We start from the raw sequence: 17,577 nt of genomic DNA, 5'->3' as shown, positions 1-17,577 counted from the left end.
GTTTTTATTTTGCTCATCGAGGAAGCTCAATTGAAATCAAATGAGTATATTTGTAATGAATACGATTTTACAGACTGATTTCTGAACACATTGTAGATTAAAGATGCATTACTTTGAGTATTGTTGTGTAGCTCTTTTACACATTCTGACAGACCATCAATATGGAGTTCCTACAAAAAATTGATATTTGTATTAAAAAACAAACAAAAAGAGAGGGATTTAGTCCAAGATAGGGACTAGCCCTCCTAAATATGGACATCTGGGAAGTATGCTATTTGACTAATGTTGAAGAGCAAAATGTCAATAATTGACATTTGCATTTTTGTTCAAAAAACATTGAACATAAACTGGATTTGTATCTGTCCGTTTTAGAGTGATTATAAGTTAACGGTTTCTATAAAGCCTGTATAACAGGTTATAATCTATTTAGATACCAAAATATTTTTATAGGGATCAATTGGGAGCCAGTTATCATTTTGATTTTACATGGTTGATCGTATAATCTTATTGAAAGCAATTCTGTGTTTTATTACATACTGTACAGATGTGGGGTTTTCTTCAGTTTGCTTTTGGAGATCCATATTTCCATCTCAATACATATAGGCACATACCTCTTTTTCCAGTGCCGGGCGGGGAGCTCTCCTCCTGCTCTCCTCCTCCTCTCCGCCTCCTCGGCTGAATGCGCATGCGCGGCAGGAGCCGCGCGCGCATTCAGCCGGTCTCATAGGAAAGCATTTACACTGCTTTCCTATGGACGCTTGCGTCTTCTCACTGTGATTTTTCACAGTGAGAAGCACGCAAACCCTCTAGCCGCTGTCAATGAGACAGCCACTAGAGGCTGGCTTAACCCGAATATAAACATAGCAGTTTTTCTGAAACTGCTATGTTTATATAAAAAAGGGGTTAACCCTAGCTGGATCAGGCACCCAGACCACCCCATTAAGCTGAAGTGTCTGGGTGCCTATAGTGGTCCTTTAAGTAAAGACTTGAATTCTCTTCTGAGACTGGTGTTGGCATTTGCATTTAAAGGGACACTATAGTCCCTAAACAACATAATGAAGCTTTTTTTTTTTTTTTTCTTTTTTTGTGTATAGATCATGCCTCTGAAGATTCACTACTCAATTCCCTGCCATTTAGGAGTTAAATCACTTTTGTTTCGGTTTATGCAGCCCTTGCCACACCTACAAATATGATCATTACAGCCAAACCCAGCTTAGGTGGGTTCATGCAAATATTTTTGATTCATACATTTTAGTAAGTGATTCCTCTATTAATTGTGGCTTGCCTGGTTACAAAAATTTTAATATTAATTTAAGGTATAATAAATGTGTACTTCCTGCAGTAATGAGGGTTATATGTTCTGTTTTAGATGTAGAATTTTATAAAGTTTCACTTAGGCACCATAACCACATCGAGTGGTTATGATGCTAGGATACTTTCCCATCTTTATGACAATGCAGTGATTTGTCTTTTGAACTTATAACTTCACCTCAACCCCTGTCAAATAGAGCCCAGAATTATTCTTCCTGGCAATCTTTCCAATAAGTTGGTATGTCAGCACTGACTTGAGAGGGATTTGCAAGTATTGTTCTCTGGTAGGGAGAACTTGCAAGTCCAAGGAGTTATCTTGTCTCTGTAATAATTTATACTTCACATGCATGGGATCACACGCAACACCAATCATCACAGTCTGCTTCATTCTTTAAACCTAATGCCCCTCTGATGAGAACACTATGTATCTTTTTTAGCTTTGGTGATCGCAAATTCTGTGCAGTCCTGTCTAGCGTCAGATTTCTGGTTTGACCGATTTTTTTTTTTTTTTTTTCGTTAGGACAAATGTGTCCATTTTCCTTGTTCCTCTAACAATGTGTTTTTATAATGTTATAGGTGTCTCATACATATATTTTGTATCTCTATAGTGAGAAAATGTTCTGGAAAATGCAAGTACACAAGTGTTTGTGTGTTTTTTTGTTTTTTTTCCCAAGGTATTGCATGATTAATGGTGGGCTAAAAGCCAAAACCTTATTTTTTTTTCCTTTGGAAAGCACATCAAGACTTGCAGGGGGTATGGTAATCACTAACAGCCACATATTTCTTAGCATGCCATTTTACTCAAAGGAATGTTGTACATCTAACAGAGGAGTTTTTTTTTTTGTGTTTTAGGATTTATATATAACTGAATTATGTGGGTATATGTACTGTGTGTGCGTAAGTTAATTTAAATTCTTGCTAATATGAAATAAAACTGAAAACAAGTTAGTTTCTGTCCCTTTAAGAAACCTTGTTAAGTTCCCCTGAACAGTCTCTTTTTTTCCCTCTTTTTTTCCCTCTTTTTTTCCCTCTTTTTTTCTCTCTTCTTTTCTCTCTCTTCTTTTCTTCGCTCTTCTTTTCTTCGCTCTTCTTTTCTTCGCTCTTCTTTTCTTCGCTCTCCTTTTCTTCGCTCTCCTTTTCTTCGCTCTCCTTTTCTTCGCTCTCCTTTTCTTTGCTCTCCTTTTCTTTGCTCTCCTTTTCTTCGCTCTCCTTTTCTTCGCTCTCCTTTTCTTCGCTCTCCTTTTCTTCGCTCTCCTTTTCTTCGCTCTCCTTTTCTTCTCGCTCTCCTTTTCTTCTCGCTCTCCTTTTCTTCTCGCTCTCCTTTTCTTCTCGCTCTCCTTTTCTTCTCGCTCTCCTTTTCTTCTCGCTCTCCTTTTCTTCTCGCTCTCCTTTTCTTCTCGCTCTCCTTTTCTTCTCGCTCTCCTTTTCTTCTCGCTCTCCTTTTCTTCTCGCTCTCCTTTTCTTCTCGCTCTCCTTTTCTTCTCGCTCTCCTTTTCTTCTCGCTCTCCTTTTCTTCTCGCTCTCCTTTTCTTCTCGCTCTCCTTTTCTTCTCGCTCTCCTTTTCTTCTCGCTCTCCTTTTCTTCTCGCTCTCCTTTTCTTCTCGCTCTCCTTTTCTTCTCGCTCTCCTTTTCTTCTCGCTCTCCTTTTCTTCTCGCTCTCCTTTTCTTCTCGCTCTCCTTTTCTTCTCGCTCTCCTTTTCTTCTCGCTCTCCTTTTCTTCTCGCTCTCCTTTTCTTCTCGCTCTCCTTTTCTTCTCGCTCTCCTTTTCTTCTCGCTCTCCTTTTCTTCTCGCTCTCCTTTTCTTCTCGCTCTCCTTTTCTTCTCGCTCTCCTTTTCTTCTCGCTCTCCTTTTTCGCGCTTTCTCGCTCTCCTTTTTCGCGCTCGCTCGCTCTCCTTTTTCGCGCTCGCTCGCTCTCCTTTTTCGCGCTCGCTCGCTCTCCTTTTTCGCGCTCGCTCGCTCTCCTTTTTCGCGCTCGCTCGCTCTCCTTTTTCGCGCTCGCTCGCTCTTCTTTTTCGCGCTCGCTCGCTCTTCTTTTTCGCGCTCGCTCGCTCTTCTTTTTCGCGCTCGCTCGCTCTCTTCTTTTTCTCGCTCGCTCGCTCTCTTCTTTTTCTCGCTCGCTCGCTCTCTTCTTTTTCTCGCTCGCTCGCTCTCTTCTTTTTCTCGCTCTCTTCTTTTTCTCTTTCCTTACCTAAATTGAATATGGCAATTCTGCCCACTTTATGGAGTAACTCTCTTTATTTAATTTTACTGGATTTTGAAGGATCTATTCCTGCATGTTAGTTGCTGAGCTTGCACAGACAGTGTTAATAAAATGTGAGTACATTTTTAAAGGAAATTAATCACTTCTAGAACAAAGCTTAGTAGCTGGAAAAATATGCAGACAAATGGTTCAGACCAGACCTCAAAGCTTCCTGCCCTGCCAAGTCTTTTCTTAGATATTTAATAGCCCGAGACATGTGTGAATATATATTACCATTACTTATCTAAAGTATTGAGCTATCCATGTGTAACCACATTGGCTCTCATAATGGATATTTTTTTAGATCTATTTTCATTGCTATGCTAGCTAGTGTTGTCACCTCTTAGATAGTTTTGGTTTCCCTTAAACTTTAACCCCTTAAGGACACATGACGTGTGTGACACGTCATGATTCCCTTTTATTCCAAAAGTTTGGTCCTTAAGGGGTTAATATTCTACCTATTAGGTTTTGTATCCAGCCTCTTTTTGAGATCGAGCAGTTGTCAAAATATTAGTATGTGTGTCTCATTTTCTTGTCCCTGGGTCCTAAAAAAACAGATTAGCTGAACATAAGACAATCAAACGGTTAGAAAAAAGACTTCTATTGATCAGCTTTTTCAGTGTCTGGTATTTACCTCAAGTGGGTATAAACATCCCAGGGAGCTCTCCCTTGCAATCTGGTGCTTCTCAGTGATTCAGAGAGTGGCTGTGGGTTACAATTGCAAGGCTTTTACTCACTGGCAGAGTGCCGGACCAAAGTGAGAGGCAGAAGTGGTCTGTAACCATAGAAGGTGCGAACTACAAGATCCACCGCTGGACCACCAGGCACTAATGAGAAATAATGCACCCCTCTCTGGCCTGAAGTAGGAAAGAAGGAGGGGTGTAAAAATAACTTTGTTATGGAATTAATAGGAATTATTTGAACAACTTTTTTTTTACATAAAGAGCCCCTCCAAGACACCAATGCACACGCATACCTACACAATATAAACAACAATACAGACCACTTACAACCCGCTCCCCACACTACATCAGACAGCACACATACACACATTACCACAAATAGAACCCCTTACCACACATACTATAAGCAGCCAACATGCACCTATTTAACATCAGACAATACACACGTACTAAACTGCAGACACCCATACACATGCAACACCACAGACCATCCCCACCACCAAGGAGATGGGGAATTAGAACTAAAACGTAGACACAATTACCTCTATATTCTGCACTAATAAAGGAAATGTGAAAATTTGACTGCAAGTCCTCTTGAGTTCACTCTTTTTAGGGCTTATCTGTCTATATCTATCAATCTATCTCTCTCTTCACCAGGATACCTTTGTATTATAACTGCATTTGAAATATATGAGCAGCAGTTATTACCCCCTTGATGGTGGCTCTGCCCACAACACACAAATGCTACAAGCAACTCCTAAACAGACAGCACACACAGAACACCACAGATAACTCATACATACATATACTTATGTTAAAAAAAAAGCATTTTTCCGCAGTGTGGCTACCATAAAGAGTAAACTTTTTTCTACAAAAAAAAAACAGAATACATAACAGCGCACACTCAAAATTAGTTTTACATTTTACAAGTCCACGTAAAATCCTATTCACCACAAAAAATATAGGGATTACACCATATGGCAATACTGCCACCACTACCATGTCACAGTACCCCAATATCTGTGGATCTTACACTAATCTTAACATGGGAGATAACTTGCTAATTATGATACTTACTGCTTAAATTGTTGCTAGAGACTCTCCTCTGTGTTTGTTTTCTTGTGGTCACCTCCGAAGGGGCACTTATAGTGAAGGGGTGGTTGTCACGGCACTGTATTTTGATTTTCATGTTTTTTTTTAAATGTATTACATTCAGTTTGCATGATCTATATTCACAATGCTCTTACAACAGATTAAATACACTTTAGTTTGTAATATTAATTTAGCACTATTTAAGTTGTTTGGCTTAACGAAGGACCCACGTCTCATATTAGGACACACACACACAATCTCCACACACAATACTAGAGACACACACACACACACACCAGGAACATCTCCACACACCATACTAGACACTCACAGACAAGCACACACATTCAGTATCTCAAAGCATTTAACACATCTGCCCATACATTACACAAGCAGAATTCTTCCACATACATAAATGTTCATTTATAAAAAATAAAAAAAAACTAGTGCCAGCACTCTTAAAAGTTTTACTTTGGTATGGCGCAGCGCTTTTCAGCATGTTGCATACAAGAAAAGTAAATCTCAGTCTTGTGAAAATATATTTAAAAAAAATATATATATCTATCCATATATATAAATGCTAAATATGTGGGAACTTTTTTTTTTGTAAGCAATATTTATAATGATGGCACAACTAATGTTTGCTATTTTGGCCATTAGTGTGATTCTACTCATCCACACAGTTTTTATGATTTGCTTTTTTCAGTTGCACTTATTTTAGTGCAGGTCTCCCTTTGCTGTACCAATATTTGTGACTTTAAAATATAATTCTATCCCAAACCAGTATGTATTCTGCTGTGTGTGTGTGTGTGTGTGTGTGTATGTGTGTATTAATTTTTTATTTTTTTTTTCCTTTGGTGTTTCACTGACAATTTAGCAATACAATAATGTGTGTAGGGACTTTTGGTTTATTTTCAGGAATATTGCTCATACAATCCATCTCCTTCAACTAAGATGGTAAACCCAGCATGAAACCCATTAAATTCCAGTCTGTGCGTTGTACACACAGCAGCTTTTATGACAATATGAAAGAAAATGTCCAAAAAGGACGACCAAAGGTAACAGCATTACAACAGATCATAATATCTTGCCCGCCTAATTGAACGTAGTTGAGCATCTATTCACTGGCCATTTTTGCTCTACCGTATGGATGTATGACTTCTAGTTCCAAACTAACCAGAGTACTGAGAAGTGTGCATGCATGACTGGGAATGAGGATATGATATCTTCCTGTGACTCACTTTTTACACGTCATAGAGTTGGTCAGCTCCACCCGCTTATTCAATTTTGGACACTGTGTCACAAAGTGATGAAACGTAGGAGGTAAAGCAATAATGTAAAAGTTAATAAAAGTGCTATAAACCTATAATTTACTGCAAATCCAAATGGTTAGTTTCTCTATTATCTTCTGTTTAGTTTACATGGCTGTATAATGTGGATTGACTTAATCACGTCTTTCCAGTCTATTGCACTTTATAGTATAAGAGTTATATAAGAAACTGGATTAATTTAACCATATTCTCCGTGCTTGTCTACAAGTTAGCTTTTGGTCTAGTTAATTTTTTGTTTTTTGGGGACAAGAGCGCTAGGCACAGTTCCTCTTGTTTCATGTTGATATTAAGTTTATTGACCGTGATTTGAAGTGCTAGAATCGTATCTTTTTTTTTTTTTCTCTTAACAAAATAGATGGATTTTCAGGGGCCACTAGTTGATTTTGTGTTTGTTAGAGTAAGTGAGCCTCAATTCTTAGATCCTGGAAGCATGGACGTTAATTTATACAGATATAGATTGCATCTCTTATTTATAAAACCTCAAAATAACTTTTCCATTTGACTGTTTATGGAGGGTCAGTGAGAGCAAAGACGTCTGTGCCTCTGTAATATAATGTAACAGTTATTATTTTAGTAGCAGAAGGAATGTTTTTTTATGACGAAAAACATACACGATGCTTCTATAATTAGCTAACTTTTGTTGCAGGTTTTATAATCTGTCATATCTACAGAGATTAGGAACAACGTTCAGTTTAGAATGGGAAGTAAACTGATCAAGTCGTTTTATCTGCTTTATTTTTCTAATAACTATAACTGTATGTTTTTTTTTGGTTTTTTTTTTTTATTGACTTTGCAATAATCTAAAACTCACCAGTATACGCAAGTTTGTTGGTTCATACTGTGAAATAGTGTTATTAGGAGCACCAGAAACCACTTCTGAAAAAGGAAGCGTCCAAGAGATATTATTTAGGTCCACTACAGAAAAGGTGGCACCAATATATAAAGGTGTGAGTAACTGTTTTATTCATAAATAGTGGGTATGCACAAAACAAGATTTGTAAATGTGAACATGATGGGGGGGGGGAGGGGGAGGGGGGGGGAGAATTTATCAAGGAAAAACTGGTGCTATTTTTGGTGCAAAGTGCTTAATGTTGACAAACATTTTGTTACCATAGTGATTGCTTCTTTTTTAGCTCTTTGTCTCCAAATTACACTTGTTTTTAACACTATATGATCAGGAATGCATGTTTTTATTCCTGAATGTAATGTATAGTGTTCCTTTTAAGCAAATTTCTCTCTCCAGCTGTTTTGGACCATTTGACTTCCTTTGACACTTTTATAGGCATGATATTGCACTGCGACTTCAACACTCAAGCGTTTTGTGTGTAAACGTGTAACATGTAAAATTTGCACTTACTGTTACAAAGTTTGGACTAATCCTGACTGTTTTTTTTTTTTTTCAAAAATACGTATGAGCTGATGGTAACCGGCATTAAAACCCTTTCTAATTCCCCAGGCGGCTGGTCACCATATAAACTTTGTCCTGGTACCTGGGATTTGTGAGCCAGTTCCCTCAGAGGCAGACGGGTGGTTGCATGTACTTTAGGTGAGTGTCAAGGGGCCTTTAATCTTCCTGCTCTGCTCCCTCGCATACCACTTATTGGTGCAGGGAGCCAGAATATGGCGTCACTCCGGCCCAAGCACCTCTAAGTGGTGTGCAAGGAAGCAGAGCAGGAAGATTATAGCTCCCTTGCCGGATGCCTACAATACGCCTAGTCTGCCACCCGCCTCACTTTCCACCAGCCGGCCGCCCACCGGACCACAGGGAACGGGACCACACCCCAGCTCTCCGGGTTGTGAGGCTAGGTGGAATAAAATTTAAATAAAACCATATATATTTTTTTTGTGTGTATGTCAGTCATGGGGTGTGTTTGTGTGTGTGTTTAGGTAACCATCCCCCCTCTATTTGCATGAGTGGTGTTCATACTACCCTTTTTTTCCCATGCTGTGCCGGTATCCCTGCACCAGGCCCTGCCTCTGTCTGAAATAATCATGATAAGAGATAAAGCCAATCCAATGCAATTCTATATGAAAGTATTGAAAACTAGTGCAGTGCTGCAATACGCTGCGCCAATCCGCATCTCCCCATATAGATGCATTGAATCTAAGGCAGTATTTACATTGAAAAGCTTGCAGGGACAGGCTATAATACCAGAACCCCTTCATTAAGCTGTAGTGGTCTTGATGATTAACAAAAACACAATTCTTAAAAGGGACACTATAAAGTGTTGTAAAAAAAAAAGCATGGCTCCTAACTCGTTTTTAGCTGGCTCTTAGATTCAAAGCAAACGTACTCTGAGCCGATGGAAGAGAGTGTGGCTTTAAATATTTTAACAATGATGACTGTAGTGGGGGCCTGGAGAGATCACAGCTGGAAGGGAACATACAAGCTGATTACATTTGTTACCAGGGCACTGACGACAAATTACATTTTTGCACAGAAATATTAGGCAGCCTCATTTGGTTTTGATTATCTAATATTCTGGGTTTTTAAACTTGACCTATTGGCAGTTCCTTAAGTCTTGTTTCGATGTAGAAATTCGACCGTTGGCCATAAAGTACTTTGATATGCCGGCACTTTTTTTTTTTTTTTTTTGGACTGGATGTAAAATGAATTCTTGAATTCTCCCTGTTTTGTCCTCAATTCCTTATCCTATTTTGTAATGCTTTACAGGAAGAACATCTCTTCAGTACTAGAGGATGGCAGGATGTGTTATTAAAGAGAGAGAAAAAACATTTACTTCCCATCATTTAACTCCTTTCCTGCCCTGGGGGATGTGATGCAGACATTTATAAAGCGCAACAGGGCAACTTAAAAAAACAAAACAAAAAAAAACTTTTTTTTTTTTTTCCTTGCAGCATTTTTTTTTTTAAAAAGCTGTATAACAGTGCAGTGATTATCTCAACCAGTTAATACAGACTGAATTCCATTTTGGTCCTCGTCTTCCTGTCCAACCTGTTCCATAATTTTGGAAGGTTCATTTGTTAAAGGAGCTCTCTAGTAATACAAACATGTATTTCTAATGTTAGGCACTTCTTTACTTTTTTTTGGTGTAGGACACGCCTAATGCCAACCAATGGTCCTGCAAAGATTGCAGCACAATAATAGGAAGCACTTCTGATGGCTGATGAGTGAGAGCTACTAGAACTGTCCTTTGTGAAAAATTGAAACCCTGCCTTTTCACAAAGAAAAGAGTGCAGAGACAGGTTGTTTTTTTTGTTTGGTTTTTTTTTTTACCAAAACCTACATTAAGCTGTGATGTATCTGGTGCTTAAGGTTTCTCTTTTCATAACTACATCATTTTTTTATTTTTTTTGTATATCTCCTAAGGTATTTGTAATCTACTTACCTTAACTTACCAACAGTTGTCTTACAAATATCTGAGCATGATATTTGCGCTGTTTTCATAATTCATGTTACATTATCCTGTATATGTATATTGGTGAAAATAAATGACTCCCTAATTATTTTTTTTTATGAACTATAAAACAGGCTTGATTTTGGCCCCCAAATTTTATTGTAAAACTGAAACATCAATTGAATAAAAGTCAAGTTTCAGATTTTCGTATATGGCCTGGAGTGCTATTCATTTTATTTATTTTTCTTTCAGTTTTTAAACTGTTTGATCTAAGCACCAGCCTTAGGATTTTTCTCCGATAACATTCCCAAAAGAATTGCATCTATGGACTTTTTTATTTTTATAAATAAACTCTCAATTTTTTTTAATATTTATTGCTTAGAATGACAGGTACAGAGTAAGCACTAAATACTATTTTGAGATTATAGGGTAAATATATTTTTAAGTGGGAACTGTACAATAATTCAACATACATCTTTATCATTCTTTGTCTCCGAAGTTTAGTTTTTTTTCCTTAACAACCCACACTAGATAGTTTGAAGTTTAAAAGAAACCTCTCAATACTAGCTAAACAAAAGCAGGTAGTATTGTTATAAGTGGCTGATTGTTCTGCCATTTAAATAGAAGTATAGGTTTCAGAAATACCAGCCGAACATGAAGTCACCAGATATGGATCACTGAATCTTTCTTTTGTCAGTGTGCCATAAATATAGCTGCCATTGTTTCTTGTGCAGAGTGTAGGCCGTCCAATAAACTGGTTGGGTACATGTAGTGATGATCAAGTACCATTGTGAATGACTTGGCTTGATCACTAAATTGTGAATTGATTTATTGTAAATTGTAAATTTAGGCTAAAAATAAGAAATGGATTAAAAAAAAATATTTAATTTTCATTGGATGTTCTCTTTTTATTCTGATTGGCATACATCTAAGCACATTGCTTGTCGGCTCACCACAACTCGCGGTTTAATGTATAAAAACAAAGTGAAATATATACTTCCAAAGTGTCCTTTTTAGGTGGGACAGTCCCTATTTTTGGCCCTAATCCCTCTGTTCTATCCTAATGTCAGACTTTTCTGGGAGCTTCATATTGTTGGTGTGTTTCAGTGTAGAGCAGAGCTCTGCAACAATAATACTCACAGTAATGTCTATAAACTAAAATAAATGTGTTTCGAAATCGGTCTGTGTAAATAAGATACATTGTTTTTGTTTGAAATTACATTTTAGTTTTAAAAATGGTGGTTAGTAAGTCACCTAAAATGTCTCAGAACAGCCCCTGGCTACATCGACACCCCTAAAGTTAATGTCCCTCTTCGTCCATTTGACATGTTGGGAGGTATGGAAATGTAAGTGTCTGGGGCAGGCAGGTTGTGTGCCATGAGGTGGGAAATGGGGAAAATAATACACTAGAAACATGGTATCTGCAATTAACCATTTTGCCAAGAATACCTAAATTGAGACTATTCGTGAAGTGCATTTGTTTTCCAGCTCGTCTATATCTGCCTTAAGTTTGCGATTCTCTCCTCAGTCTGTCACACTTCCTGGTTTGGTGAATAATTCCAACCGTATTTACATAAATGCATAACATATGGTGATAGTAGAGAAGTGACTAGAATTGGACCACACAGTAAGCAGGCACATTGCTCAGGGTGAAACTGGGTGGACCGTTAAACAGCTAGACTTCCTTAGTAAGTGAATTGTCAGGGATTTATTAAAGGATTGGAGACTAAGAGAACCTTTTAATGGGATGGGGAAAGTTATTCCATGATAATAGCCGAAAAAAATGTTTCAGTACATGGTATGGATGACTATATAAGAACTGCTATAATGTTGCCTGTTTTCTATTTTTATATCTTAACAAATCTATTGCTTTTCTGGAAGCACATGTGCACACAGACATCCCTTCAACGGTGTTGTTGTACACAACGTCTTCAGTATGTTATGTAAAGGAGGAGGGCTGAAATGGAAGCTTCTCACAATTTTTTAATAAAATAAAAGCGGAACCCATAGCTAACTCTTATATAGCTGTAGTTAGGAACCTCACTAGTGCCTGTACGGCTTTAATTGCTTCCATTTGGAATAAGACACAGCCTGTGCATTGCATAAACACTTAATGACCTGGAGCACATGAAGATTGTATTGTTCATGTTTCTTCCTGTATTTTTTCTTTTAAGCAATTTGGATAACAATCAGACAGCATATTTTGCATTCCTTTCTTTTCTTCTGCTTCCCTTTTAGTAGAGGGTATTTTGTTTTTGTGGCTTTTTAAATGTTCTTATAGGATTAGGATCAAGTGTTTTTGTTAGTTTGCATAAGCCAAATTGCTATCAAATGGTTTATAGGATTGCTTAAATGGGACGATGACTGACCTTTATTTAAATAGAGTTTACCATGATTTCAGTCCTGTAATGTTAAATAAGGCAGGACTTGACATAATTTTTCTACACTTAACAGATGCATTAAAAATATATATATAATATACATGGTGGGTTGTAATCTGATATACATCCCCCCTCCCCCCCTTTTTTTTAATACATGCTTCACCTAAATATACAGAACTGTTTTCTCTTAATCCAGCACATTCTTACCTGAAACAATATTTGTTACTCTGTTGCATTGGGTCCTCTGTTGTGTGCCTTATTGATGGACAAAATATAAATAAAGATCAATCATTAGCTTGGTGTCTCGTTGAGGTGTAAAATACTTCAGTGACCCATTCTTCAAATGTAATATCATCCTATACTAAAACGAATTAAAATATAGTTCATTAGCCATTTCCTAGTGTCAGAGGGGTCGCCATTTATTGTAGTTGGTGGTCTTGTGGCCTAAAAATGTAGTATCTGACCTAGGGGTTTAGAACCAGTGCTAAATCGCAATGCAGTTCATTTGTTTGCAAAAATAAATACATGTTTATATAAGCTATTGTTAAAAGTTCAACTCTATCCCCACCTTGCGATAATTTACAGATACAAAAAATACATGTAAAATTTGAAGGGGAATATAACCAAGAGACACATTCTTGGCCAATTAAAGGAACACTATAGCTCTAAATGCACCTTGTGCCCGCCCACCCTCCCCCCCTTAAAAAGGTGTTTTACTCACATTTTTCAAGTTCCGCGCAGGCCTTCTCACGACTGGCTCCACCACTTTGGCTGATATTTTAAAACTTGATGATCTTAGCCAATCCAATGCTTTACAAATCCACACTTCCTCGTAGAGATTAATTGAATCAATTGAGGAATCAATTGATGTTCTGCACAGAGTGTGTAGACTCTGAACTTCTGTGCTGCACATTGAGTTGCCCTCTGAGTGACAGCCACTAGAGGTGGTCCTAGGCAGTAATGTAAAACCAGCTTTTTCTCTGAAAAGGCAGTGTTTGTTTTTAAAAAGCCAGCAGGGACAGGCTATAGACACCAGAACTAAGCTAAGCTGTAGTTCTGGTGACTAGTGTGCCTTTAAGAATAAACAACCTGTATTCTCCCTATATTTGTCAGGGTTTTTGTTTTTGTTTTTTCCATCCCCTATATCTTGCCCCACTGTGATAATGTCCTATGATTTGGGGTTAACATTGCATTTAATTTCTGATTGCATCTATACCATTATTTTTGCAGGAATCCGTGTTAACCTCATTGTCCTGGAGCAACTTGTCGCAGATGCTTCCGAAGCAAGTTGGAATGTAGTGGCTTGGAAGGTATGTGAAAACTAGCTATAGTTTACAAGGACTATTAAATCAGGCAGTTTAAACTTCTGTTTATAATAAAGATCTGTACTTGCATGAATAAGCAGTTACATTTAGCCGATTGACTACTCCAAATTTCTATTATTTCTGGTTCTTCTAAATAAAATATATGCATTCTACCTCAATAGTTTGTCTATGAAATTATATGTGGATTGATTCAGGTTGTCTGAGAATGTAACGTTATTTTATCCCATTGTGTGTGTGTGTGTGTGTGTGTGTATATATATATATATATATATATATATATATATATATATATATATATATATATATATATATATATATATATATATATATATATATATATATGTGTGTACTTTTCAATAAAATATACCGTATATGTATTATTTTATAGTTCTTGCTGAATTGCCAATACTTGTATTTGTAGTTCTCTACCCAAGATTAATACTATGTTTACTTAGCCAATGTTTTTAACAAATCTGTATTTGAGAGGTGTGAAATATAAAATTTGAAAATCGGAATCAACACCTCTCTATCTTGCAACTGGGAACCTCCATATTGGCTCCTGTTAGTCATTGTTATAAACTGTCTCTTGCACTTGGCATTTAACAGAGAGAGCACATTTAATGAGGGGAAATTATTATAATATAAAATGTTTTCATTTCAACTATTCCTTTTACAATGTATGCCCAAAAAAAAGATTTTGATGTTCTATTCTAAAGATTTAATTTCGTTTAATTAAAAAAAAAGAGAATCATGTGATAAGTTAACAAAATTTTATAAATCATTTTCAGTGTTTTATCCAATTGTGTAAATTCTAGAAGAGTGACAAAAATGCATTGTGTTGGTCCACAGAATGCATGGCTAACATTCTTTATGCATTATCTGCTCATTGGAGTTTAGGTACTTTTTGAAAAACCACAACATGCTTCTATAATTTTTCAAAAGATACATCCATGTTACGAACAAATGGCTTTATTTTATTGTGGGAATTAAATTATATAATTTGGTGCCTGCCCACAGCAATTGAAACTTTAAATTAAACTAGGAATTAAGCCACAGATTTCATGGATGTGGGAAGTTCTTCATTCCTCATCTCTTATTCCGTGTGCTTTTGCTTGTGATTTCTTCTAACTACCCCTGTGTTATTCTGTATTTTTAATGTTCTTCATGCTACCCAACAATCATATGGACGCTACCAGTGACAACAAAATATAGCACACATTACTTCCAATCAAGTGATTGGTCCCTAAAATAAGACCAGGGAAATTAATAATTCCAATTTTAAGTTATCGGACATGTTATCGCTATTGTAGGTATCTAATATTTAATTAGTGTTATTGAGAGGGTTGTAGTGTGGGTTGCGAGCATGTTCTATGTGATACAGACGCTCGATGTGATGTGGTTGCTATAGATGCTTTATGTGTTGATTTGAAAGATCAGTGTTGCGTGTTGCATGTTCCACAGGTCCTATCTGTCATATGGGTGTGGTGCCATGAGTGATTGGTTCAGTTTGAATGCCATACGGTACATGATAGTCATCTCAAAGGACAGACTTGTTTTCAAGTTCTGGTTTAATACTTAAAAACAGATTGAAAAAGTACATAATCATGACCTATTTGCCTGAGCCAGTGTAACCATTTTGTTTCACAGCTGTGTGACTTATGCTATTGAATATAAATAATTCTAAAAAGCTGTGGGAACAAAATTATATTCTTTCTAAAAAAAAAAGTTGTTTCTTTCATATATATGTTAATGAGTTTATTCCCTGAGCAGTGAGTTGCTAGATGATGAATGATAATTTTTTTTAGACATAATTTGTGTGGGTGTTTTTTTTTTTTTTGTGTACCTATCTTGAGTACACGAACTTGTGCTCTAAAGCAGTGCTCCCCAACCTTTTTATCGCCGCGGACCGGTAAACGTTTGATAATTTTTCCATGGCCCGCTTGTTTTGATTTAATAATTTTTAATTTAGTGAAGAAGCTTGTCAGATATGAACACACATGATGTACACAGACACATCACATCACATATTGGTCCTTTCAGAGTAAAACATTTAATTATACAGTAAGCATACTCACATGCAGACACAGACAAGCTCATTGATATACAGCCTCATAGACAATTTCACTAATATACATAAGCTCATTGACATAAAAACACAAGTTCACTCACTAGCCAGCACACACACACATGCAAGCAAGCTCACTTACTAGCAGGCGCGCACACACACACAGCTTAATGTAGTGGTTCTGGTGTCTATAGCCTGTCCCTGCAGGCTTTTGAATGTAAACACTGACTTTTCATAGAAAAGGCAGTGTTTACATTGCTTCCTAGTGACACCTCTAGTGACAGACACTCAGACGGTCACTAGAGGCGCTTCCTGTGTCAGTGCGGATTGGCAGAGATCATCAAGCTTGCTCTAGAGTGTACCACTATCTACATTGTACTAGCACAAATGTATATATTTTATGAAAACGCTGTGCAGCAACATGGTTCAATCAATTCATCAACACAGGGATTTCTTGAGATTTAACTTTTAATGGAGAGCAGGAGAACTCTCATACAAAAATATACCTTGCGGTCATCACAGCAACTACAGTTCAAGCAATATAGTTGCTTTTATTAGTAAGTAGGTCTTCTGCCTTGCTAGAGTATATGAATGGAATTACCGCATAATGGGAAAGTTTTGTTCACCTTGAGAATTCCCCCCCCGCCCAGTTAGGATCATTTTATAGGTGTAGATTTAGGTAGGAGTAGATAGTGCATTCGTGTAACACCAGGATGTGTTTTAAAGGGCCCTTACAAAGACTCTATCGTGCTTTAAAATATCAGTAGATCGATGAGACCAGTCAACAAGAACGTTCTAATGAAATTTATGCAGGCTTTGGATGTGAAAAGCAGTGATTTTTAAACCAGAAACTGATTGTATCCAACCGATTTGTTGGAGATTCAGTTGTATTTGGCAATTTTCATAGAATTTTGTTCATCCAGACAAAAGTGGGTATTTAGTAAATTGTTTTTTGCTAGGTATTGTTTGTTTAGCGCCCCAAACACCTAAAAGCATTTCCTTTACATATTTAGTAAATAACCATGTTTATGAACAAACCAAGAACGTCCACCTTGCATTTTGTTTCCTGAATTTATACCTGATCACCTTCCAGTTGACTATTAATTTAGGACTGTTAATAGTGCATGATCTCTAAACATAGCTATTTAACCCCTTAAGGACACATGACGTGTGACATGTCATGATTCCCTTTTATTCCAGAAGTTTGGTCCTTAAGGGGTTAAAGTGTATTTGACCTGGTAGACACATTTAAATAAAAGTGCAAAAAATCCATCTTCATATTATGAGAGCAGAATTGTTTGCAAATATTTTTAGAATAATCTATTTGAAAGTGCAGTCTATGCCCTCACCTGTCGTTCCATTCTTGGTATAGAAGTGATAAGGACAGCAGTGACCATCCTCCTTAAGGTTGTTCCCTTATGCTTTCAATCACAGCAACTACAGTGTGTGCTTTTATATCTCTGACGAAGATGTTTTGCACTGGCAGTGAAGTCAGTATGTCTGCATCATTGAAGATGTTTGCGTATGTGTTCACAATTAGGGCCTGTGATAAATTTTATTCATTGCATATGTAGATGTTAAAGTGAACTGTGAGAGGTTCACTTTAAATCCAAATCGAGCATATTGAATTTTAGTGAGCACTACTCTACTTTGACATCAGTTTTTATAAAATGGTTTTGACGTATGGTTTTAGATCTGCATCGTATGGATTATTCAGTTAAGTTTAAACTACTTGCAATTCAGTCATAATCAAATGCAAGGTGACAATAGCCAAACTGAATTGATTTGGA

The 17,577-nt window shown here is 37.0% G+C and overlaps 1 protein-coding gene across 1 annotated transcript in view; it reads left to right on the top strand.

Annotated features, from left to right (window-relative positions):
• The window catches only part of LUZP1 (leucine zipper protein 1), an 85,732-nt gene that overhangs the window by 41,748 nt on the left and 26,407 nt on the right, over nt 1–17,577 (top strand). Inside the window, exon 2 of the mRNA XM_063456453.1 lies at nt 13,628–13,707. The gene's annotated coding sequence lies outside the window, so the exon portion shown is untranslated. The remainder of the gene's footprint in view (nt 1–13,627; nt 13,708–17,577) is intronic.

Source organism: Pelobates fuscus, chromosome 1 (genome assembly GCF_036172605.1).
Source record: "Pelobates fuscus isolate aPelFus1 chromosome 1, aPelFus1.pri, whole genome shotgun sequence".
Lineage (NCBI taxonomy): Eukaryota > Metazoa > Chordata > Amphibia > Anura > Pelobatidae > Pelobates > Pelobates fuscus.
The sequence above is the reverse complement of the archived record's forward strand: the minus strand, read 5'-3'. Positions and strand labels throughout refer to the sequence as shown.